The sequence below is a fragment of the Gracilinanus agilis genome, chromosome 1, assembly GCF_016433145.1.
Source record: "Gracilinanus agilis isolate LMUSP501 chromosome 1, AgileGrace, whole genome shotgun sequence".
In the NCBI taxonomy this organism is placed as follows: domain Eukaryota; kingdom Metazoa; phylum Chordata; class Mammalia; order Didelphimorphia; family Didelphidae; genus Gracilinanus; species Gracilinanus agilis.
In genome coordinates this window covers 158,426,790-158,436,844 of record NC_058130.1, presented here as the reverse complement: position 1 = coordinate 158,436,844, position 10,055 = coordinate 158,426,790, and positions in this window count along the sequence as shown.

Below are 10,055 nucleotides of genomic sequence, written 5' to 3'. Positions count from 1 at the left end.
GGGTTGAGGCAAGTTTATTTACAATCAGGAAGGTAAAAGTATAGGAATAAAGAGAAAGGGAGAGGCTAGTTCAGGCCTGGTCAGGCCTGGACTAGAGAGAAGGTTAAAAGGCTAAATAAATGAAGCTGCAAGCCACAAGGCCCAGCAACCCTGCTTAAGGCAGAGTTTGGAAGCGGCCTAGGTAGGCCAAGGAAGTCAGCCTAACTTGCCCACGTGACAATACAGAGTGTAAGCGTTCTGTGGTCTCAGGAGATCCTTCAGCACCAAGTTCAGAGCAGGAACTGCCCCAACAGGAAGTAACTAACTAACTTAAAGAGATAATGTCTTTCGTCACTTCCTGTGGGTCTACCTCTAATTCAAGTGGACAAATGGCAGTCTCTACATTGATTTGGAAAGGGCAGTCCCTTGTTCTTGATTTGTTACTTATTGTCATGTGTGGGTAACTTGTCTCCCCTCCTCTCTAAGGAAGGTGAGGGTGGCGTAATTTCTATGCCTAGGGTAGGTAGATTTTTGACTATGAATAGGCTAAAGTTAATTCCATTTACACAATTGCAAATAATGTTTGCTGATGATGTTATATAGATACTTCATATCATTTTAAGAAAAAAAATCATGTATACATATGCTTTCCAATGTTTTTAATAGGAATGAGTTTTGTGTTTTCTTAAGTCTTTTTTGCAATTAATGATATAATCATATGATTTTGGTGCCTTTGTTATTAACGTAATCAATTATGTTGACAGTTTTCCTAATATTAAACTATTCCTGCATTCCTTGTACAAATCCTTTTTGGTCACAATGTATAATCTTTGTGATATATTGTTGTAGTTTGTAATCAACTAATTTATTTAGGATTTTTATATACATGTTCATTAATGAAATAGGAGATGGGAATGGAGTTTGAGGACTTTCAATCATTCTTAATGGAAACAAAAGAAATGCAGAGAAACTCAAATTCAAACATAAGAGTAAAAAATCATAAAATGGAAAGCACAAATGAATAATCATAAGAGATGACAAGAATAAACTGTTTACATTTTAATATGGGGACATAATACATGTGTCTCCTCTAAACCCTATCATCATTAGGGGTCATAAATGGAATCTAATTAGACAGAAGACCAGGGAGTGATTCCTTGGAGTCTTGATGACCTTAAAAGAAGCTTGGAAAGAGAGGGAAAAAGGAATACATAGTGGAGGAGGGTAGGAAAAGAATGGTTAGGCAAAACTATCTCACATAATTGGGGTATATGGAAGAAATTTATATAAACAATAAGGAAAGGGCACTGAACATTTGAACTTCAGTCTCATCTGAACTATTCAAAGGAAAGATAATGTACCTACATACATATACACATATGCACACGCATGTAATTGAGTATATTATATATATATATATATATATATATATATATATATATATATATATATTTTACTCAAAAGTGAAATAAGAACAAAAAAGGAGAAGAGAGAAAAGTGAATTAAAGAGTAGGGAGACTAAGAGAGTGATTAGTTCTAATAAAAAACAAACTGTAATAGTGTACAAACTAATTTATAGGTCTTTTGGGCAATGAATAGGCACCTGATGGATTTCATATAAATTAGAGTATGGGTGAATGAGTTATAGGATAAAAATGTGAGGAAACACTGTTGTACTGTAAAAATCTATGAAGTGGATGGTTTCAGAGAAACCTGGGGAGGGGGAAGCTGGGGAGCTCAGTGGATTGAGATTCAGGCCTAGAGACGGGAGGTTCTAGGTTCAAATCTGACCTCAGACACTTCCCAGCTGTGTGACCCTGGGCAAGTCACTTGACCCCCATTGTCTACCCTTACCACTCTTCTGCCTAGGCACCAATACACAGAAGTTAAGGGTTTAAAAAAATAAATAAAAAGAAATAAAAAAGAGAAATCTGGGGATACTCATATGAACTAATACAGAGTAAAAAGAACAAGAACATTTTATTCAAAGATGATATTATAAAGACAGACAACTCTGAAAATCTTAGAAACTGATCAGTGTACTGATCAACCACAATTCTATAGGACTAATGATAAAATTTCCTAACTCAGATCCCTATAGATAAGTGACTCATAGTTCAGAATGTGACCTCTATATGTATAGTGTGTATATGTTTGTGTGTGTGTGTGTGTGTGTGTGTGTGTGTGTGTGTGTGTGTTTATTCCTTTCAGACTTGGTCAACATAGAAGTTGGTTTTGTTTGACTATACATATTTATAACAAGGGTTTTATTGGTCTTTCATTCTCACTGGGGGCAAAGGTGAGAAAGAGGCAAGGCAGATTTATGTTGATTAAATACAATACAACTTAATTTTAAAAAGAGAGAGGCATAATGCCCAGGAATATATAGAGAGAAATTCCATTTTACTCTGTCCTGGCTAGGTCACATATGAAAGTTTATGTTTATTTTTAAGTAGAACTTTTTTTTAGAAAATGCATTGACAAGTTTCAGGTGATAAAGTGGAAATTGATCAGGACAGTGAAGGATCTTAGAGTTTATTTAAAGATATGTTAAAAATAACTAAGGGAAATAGTTAGGCTAAAGAATTAAAGCCTTAGTGTGAGCAGGATAGCTTCCTTTAAGCAACTAATCAACTACCCAATCAATCATTTAAAACATTTGAGAGAATATTGATAGAAGAGGGACTGTTTTCCTGCTTGTTTCTGGAGGGCAGAACTAAAAGCAGTGAGTTAAAGAAACAATGTGTTACAATGAAAAAGCTGTGAAATTTTTTTGTGACCTTTGACAATTCATTTAAATCTCTAGGCTCAGTTTCCCCATTTGAAACGTGAGTGGATTACAAGACCCCTAAATCCTCTTATAACTCTAAAGCTATAATCTTGACAAGCAGAAAGGCAGTTTTTACTCTATACAAAGGAAAAATATTCACAACCATTAGAACTATCCAAAAGTGGAATGGACTGCCTTAGAACTTTTCAACTTGTTCAACAGAAGCCTGGAGATACCTGAGACCCTTCTACTGGGAGATGGTCAAGCTCTCCATTCTTACTTCTTCACCAGATCTACTCCTTACTCTCCAGTCTTTTCCACATCCTTCCAATTAGCTTTGTCTGTTCATTATTACCCTAGGTTTCTAGCATTCTTTTGTGTGTTTTTCCCCCTGAAATATGGGGACCATATATAATATATTGTTTATCTACTTGAAGTTTTCAACAAAAGTGGCATGAAAATTTGGCAGGGATGGACATTGGACATTGTTATTCAGATATGGGTTAAAATAGATGATAACTGTGGTCCCTTCCACCTCCAAGATTTGGAGAGTCTTCAATTTAAACTCATATTTTCTAATTCTGTCAATAACTGTTCTGATATTTTCTCTAAGTTCTTGGTTCTTGTTTCTGCCTCTGGATGACTTTATCCCCATTGTCTTTCTCTTTTTAAGATTTGAGACATATCAAAGGCAAAATGCTTCCCCCAAGTTCTACCAGATCCTATTACTCAGATTAACACCAGAATAAAGTTGAATAAGAAGGTTCTTCTTTTAAGTTACAATGCCCCTTGAGTTCTCCATAAAAGTCCCTCCAACCTATATTAACACCCCACCATTTGGTTATGAAGACATCTTGTATTCATAGTACTCAAACCAGCAGATTCTTTTTCCCTATTCAGCAGCAAAATGTTTTGCCTGGAAGCCTCCTCTCCATAGCACAGAACACAGAATGATCTTAAAAGAAATTAAAATCATAGAATGTTAGAGTTTAAAGGGACCAAAGGGAATATTTATTCCAACTCCACTCATTTTACATGTAGTGATGAAATATTTCATGGAAGGCACCCAATTTCACTGTGAAAGAAGCAAAACTGATGATCATATATACTCATTTATTCTTGCCAAAACATCTTTTTACTGTCACGTAGGCCCAGACTAACTCATGTTTCCAGACACGAATTTTATGATTTGAACATGTGAATATAGGTTCCATTAATCTTTATCTGCTAAATAATATTGAGACTTTATTCATAGTGTTAAGAACAATGACAAAGGAAATGGAGTTGGCTAGAAAAAAATTGATTACAGCATACATTGATTTTGATTGCAGGACACTCTGATTTGATTGCATTATGCACTCTTGCAAAGGTAAGATGAGATGCTGTATAAACAAATTCTATTAAGTAGACAATGGTGGTTGATTTACTTGTTAACTGCTCCTTACCAGCTCCTTCTTTTCTCTCAAATAATTTTAATAACATCTTTGTGCTATTACATCACAACCATTTCCCTATATGCCCTTTTTCTCCAAACCCCGAACCATCCTTTGTAATAAAGAGAAACAGCTGAGCCCAACCAACATAACCACTAAGGCTGTCATGGACATTATGTTTGACTTCTATAGTCATCTGGCCTCAGGATTCAGCATTGATATTCCCAAATACTCTGAGTTCACATGCGCATGTGCATTTGTGTGTGTGTGTGTGTGTGTGTGTGTGTGTGTGTGTGTACTTTAATGGTACTGCAGCCATCGCTCATGTTACATCCCTCGTAATATTTTTTCTTACTGTATTTTTTCCTTAGTTCTTATGGCTTCCCATGTCTTTCTGAATTCCTCATCTTTATTGTTTTTTATCTTTCAGTTTTATTTATTTGCTTTGTTATTACATTTACAAATAGCTCCCATTTCATGAAAGGTCTCTTGAAATAAAGTAAAACAATTAAGTAAAAGTAATAATACAGTGACCTCTTCTGAAAGTACATACAACATTTCACATCTTTAGCATCCTACTTCTACACCAAACTCTCTTTTAAAAAAGAAAGATATATTGACTTTCTCTCTCTTTCACTCCTTGCCCCACTTGAGAAAAATTTAGAAAAAAATTAATTAAATTAAAACTCAATCAATTATTCAGCCATTCCCTTATGAATAATCACCTACCTATGTACAGTTTTTTTTAAAAAATAACATTGAAAGTAGTACTGTTGGAGGTAAGTGGTTGAATGGATTGAGAACCAGGCCTATAGATGGGAGTCCAAGGTTCAAATTTTATCTCAGATACTTCCTTATTATTTATCTGACCCTGGATAAGTCACATAATTCCCATTGCCTAGTCCTTACTGCTCTTTTGCCTTAGAAACAATACCTAGTATTGATTCTAAGAAAGAAGGTGAAGGTATTATTTTTAAAGTACTGCTATGAATATTTTTATTCCCTCTTTCCTTAAAAATATTTCTAAGCCATAAAATTTATCTTCTTTTATTCCATTTGAATTTATTCCTTCTTGCTTTATATCTATTCTTATTTATTTATTGGTTTTTATTTGCTAATTCTTTTCCTGAAAAATATACAATGATTTGTAAATCATAGTAAAATATGAAAGCAAAATATTATCTTTCATTTTTTACTTCTAAGATTTAAAAATATTTATACTTGCTCTTTAGGAAATTTTCTTTTGTTATAAAGATTGCTTCCCTAATCGAAGAAATGTTCCCTTACCAACAAATATGTCTGCAATATAGTAGAATTTCTCTATATTTGAAAAATAATCTTTATAGTAGAAAATAATCATCAATTACTACCATATTGGTACAAAAATTATAGAATATGTTTGTATAGCAGGAAATGAATATTTATTCAATAATGGGGGACAAATATATTATAAGAAGCTAAACCAAGAATGTATTTTTGAAAACACTTTCTGGATATGACCAGTATAATGTTTCTACAAACTCTTCCATCCTCTAAACTTGTAAAGAAAGTATTCAAAATAACCAAAAATATTACAGTTTCACACAATCTGAATGTTTGACACCCTAGTCTCTATTTAGTCCAACTCACACATGAAAGGAATATCCACTGTAATATACCTGAATAATGGCAATTCTATAACAGCTTGTTAAGAGAATGAGAACTTGACAGGAGATATGTAGATTGTAATAAATGTTTATTATACACTATATAAATAATTTATTTAGTGAATTGATCATTGTACTTACTGATTATTATGTAATATGTGGAAAAAAACTTGCTAGTATGATCGAAAGACTTGTACTTGCCCTACTTGTTAGTCAAATAAGGTTAATAAATAGAGTAAAATTATGAAATACCAAAAAACTATCATACCATTTCATAGGATAAGCTTTTTAACCTGTATAACTCGTTTATATGCCTCAATGGGATATTCCTTAGCATATGCACTTGCACTCAAAAGTTTGGTCTTTAGGAAAACTATTCTTAGATTTTTAGTAGTTACCCTGTAGTGTTTTACTCATAAAAGAATAGCTCATGAGGCACCATCAATTTGCTTTCCATTAACAATCAGTAGACATGTTACAAACAATAAAGAGAATATTATGAGATGCTAAATAGTTAACTGTCTACATTATATTTTTAAAGATTTGCACAAACAAAATCAATGCAAGAAAGATTAAAAGGGAAACGACAAACTGGGGGGAAAATCTTTATAGCAAATATCTCTAACAAAGGCCTCATTTCTTAAATATATAGAGAGCTGAATCCAGTTCATAAGAATAAAAGGCATTCTCCAACTGACAAATAGTGGAAGGATACTAATAAGTAGTTAAAGAATAAAGAAATTAAACTATCCTTAGTCATATAAAAATGTTTCAAATCATTATTAATTAGAGAAATGCCAATTAAAACAGTCCTGAGATAGCAACTCATATCTATTAGACTGGCTAATATGGCTAAATAGGAAAGTGAAAAACGTTGGAGGACATGTGATAAAATTGGGACACTAATACATTTTTTGTGGTACTTCAGACGGATACAAAAATTGTGGAGAACAATTTGGAACCAAGCTCAAAGGGTCATAAAATTGTGCATGCACTTTGATCCAGCAATGCCACTAGTACATCTATATCCCAAAAAAGATCAAAGAGAGGTGAAAAGCACCTACACGTAGAAAGATATTTAGAGCCACTTTTTTGTCCATCAAATTCAAGTTCTAATACTCCAAGTTCAACTGACTTCACTGAACAGTCCTAAAAGAGTGTCTTTCCCCTATTAAGCCCCTGAACTTTGTCAGGATCATTAGATGGGAGAAGACTCACATACACCTACACCAAACTAGAGGTACTAATGAAAGTTTGGTATCTATTGTGTACCAGTTCCAGAAGGATCACGTATCTACTTCTTTTCCTTTTTACATTGACTTATTCCACTATCTTTCAGGAAGATTCTGAACATAAAACAACATACTACATATAAAAATACAACTCTGCTGCATCATAGATTTAACTTAAAACCCATATCTTTGAGCTGAACAATATTACTTAAACATTTTTAATGGGAATTTTGCTTCCTCTTTTTACAGGTTATTTTGTCACTCAACATCTGTTAGAATAAATATCTAATGGAGTTTGAACTGATGCTTTTCCCCTCATAATAAATTTCCTTGAAGGAAATAGAGGCATTCTAGTCATTCCATTTATCAATCATTCTTTACAATAGTAGCTACTTTATCACGAAGGACTTTAATTAGCTGTGAGCAATATTCTTTGAATCTCTTCTTGTTCATCTTTTTTATTCTTTGCATTTTTGCCTCCCTTATGCTAGCTACATTAAGGCTATCCCCAAAGTACAAAAGAAGTTATGAAAAAAATAAGGATGGGGAAGAGGAGATCTTTTTCCTTTGCCTTGGTGACAATGGGAGACATTTACAACTGGAATGTATATATGTTGGCTTCAGGGCTTTAAAAATACCAACTAGCAGAGCCACCCTCTTTTCCTCTTTCACAGTACCTCCTGACTAAATGCCCATGTGGGGACTTGCTATAACAACTGAAGAATGAGTGGATAAAGGTGTTGAGAAGTGATGTCTAAGTGTTAATTAGACAGTGTTGAATGAACAGAGTGCTGAAATGGGAAGCACTGAAATGCTGGGATTGCCCATACTGGTAAAAAAGTTTTCTTGCCAAGAAAATTGTTCCCAAAGGGATTTCTTAACCATTGAGGAAGATGTGACTTTCAGTTTGTGAGTGACAAAGGTTCCAGGGCATTCTTGGAGTGATGACAGGTGCAGCCTGGGATTTTCAAACTGTGCAAGGGTCTGGTGTTTGTGAAATGTGAAGACAGTGTTGTGAGTCTCCAGAAAAGAATGCCAGATGTGCGATTAAGGATGAGTGGGATTGTTTGGAGACTGTGCAGAAGCAAAGTATTTCAAATGGGAGCTGGGGAGATATAAGGAAAATACACACTGGGTATAGGTAAAAATGACTAATTTAATTAGGGTATGAGTAAATAGATAAAAATTAATCTCAGTCTTTTCACATGTAAGTTGTTTTGTAAGACTGTTATAACTGCTAGCTCCAACTCCTAAGATAGCCATAGGCTAGTTTATTGAGTTGATTGTCAGAGGATTGCTGCACCATTTTTGTTTTCCATTATAATATTACTTACTATTTGCATATATGCCTATTATTATAATAGATATTTTCAAAATTCACAGCCAGAAGAGGAACAAAAGAGAAAGAAAGCTGTGAGAAATTGAGAAGAGTTCTCGAAGATTATCAGACCAAAAACAAACCTGATATTTTAAGTTTTATATGTTACTACTCCAGAAAACCTATGTCATTAATCAAATGATTTTAAACTTGGTTAATAAATTCTTGTAGACTATTGTTATTAACTTTGGAATTCAGGTATATTTTTTGCCTTATATAGGTCTGTGATGATGATGATGATGATGATGATGATGATGATGAGAGTAATGATGAAGACAACTAACTTTTACATGATACTCTAAGATCATGTTGAGAAGCATTTTGTATACTTACTCTCATTTGATCCCCATGCAAACTCTATGAGGTAAGTCCTATGACTGTCTTTTGCATGTAATTGGGGAACCCATTGATGGAGGTTCAGAACTTAGAGCATGACCATGAGGTTCTGCTTCCACAAACCCATGGGCTGTCTTTGTTGAGATTACTTGTGAAAGTGTGTTATCACATATAATGAAGAAGCCTTGCTCCTGATTCAGAGCACAGGTATTTGTGACTGTCCACTGTTATTTCCTACTTCTTGTGTGATGAATAAAGCCTTTCAATTACCTTCTGAGACAGAACTACAGCACATACAAAACACAACAATGGAAACACAAAACCTTTTCCTTTCCTGGTGAAAATTATGAGAAGAAATCATGGAAGCCTCCATTTGGTAAGAGATACCTTAGGCCCTTTTTTCCCTACCTAGGATGTTATATGTCCTGAAAGCAGGTTACTATTTGATTTATGTCCCTGCTGTATCCATTCTTTCTTGATATTACATGAAGGAATATAGTAAATGGAATGATATTATGAATTTTGAGAGGCTAAGGGAGAGCCACCAGATATCTACTGGTCAAACTTTGGACAGAACTCAGTAGGAGGGGTGATCTACAGTGTATCCTCTCAGAAACTGAAATAACCATATCCTGCAGTCAATGAAACACCACACTGATGGATGTGCCACATTCGGAATTGAAATTGGTGGAGCAAATGTTTATTAGTAAATGCTAAAAATTTGAGCTCAATTGAAGCATACAGATGCAAAAGCCCCAAGAGATGAGGGACGTATTCGTATTTCTGTTGTTGCAATACCTTTTCAGTAAATATCACTTCATGAAATTTGAGTGATGCTATATGGTTACCAATAATGTTGATAAGTTATCAAGAAGTTAAGTGATATTGGAGCATTAATCATTTGTGATTATTTTGGTGAGATCACATAAGCTGTAGGCTTGAAGATCCCTCTTTCTCAGGAGTATCCCTAGAACCCTTAAGGGGAGACATAGACAACTAAGCTTTGGAAACCTGATCTTTTAGTACATGTATGTGTTGAGAGAGTAAACCTAGATTCTTGCTTCCAAAAGATGAAGAGATTAAAATTTAGAGATGGTAATGTTCCTAAGACCACACAGCTAATGCCCAACAATGGGATTCAAACTCAGGTATTCCAATTTGGTATTTTATCAATTATATCATGCAATATTCAAAGAGCTGTAATAATGTGAAGCCTTTACTAGCCCATCATTAGAAATGTAAATTATTTATAAGCAGTTTTGAAAATGTAATGTTTTTTTA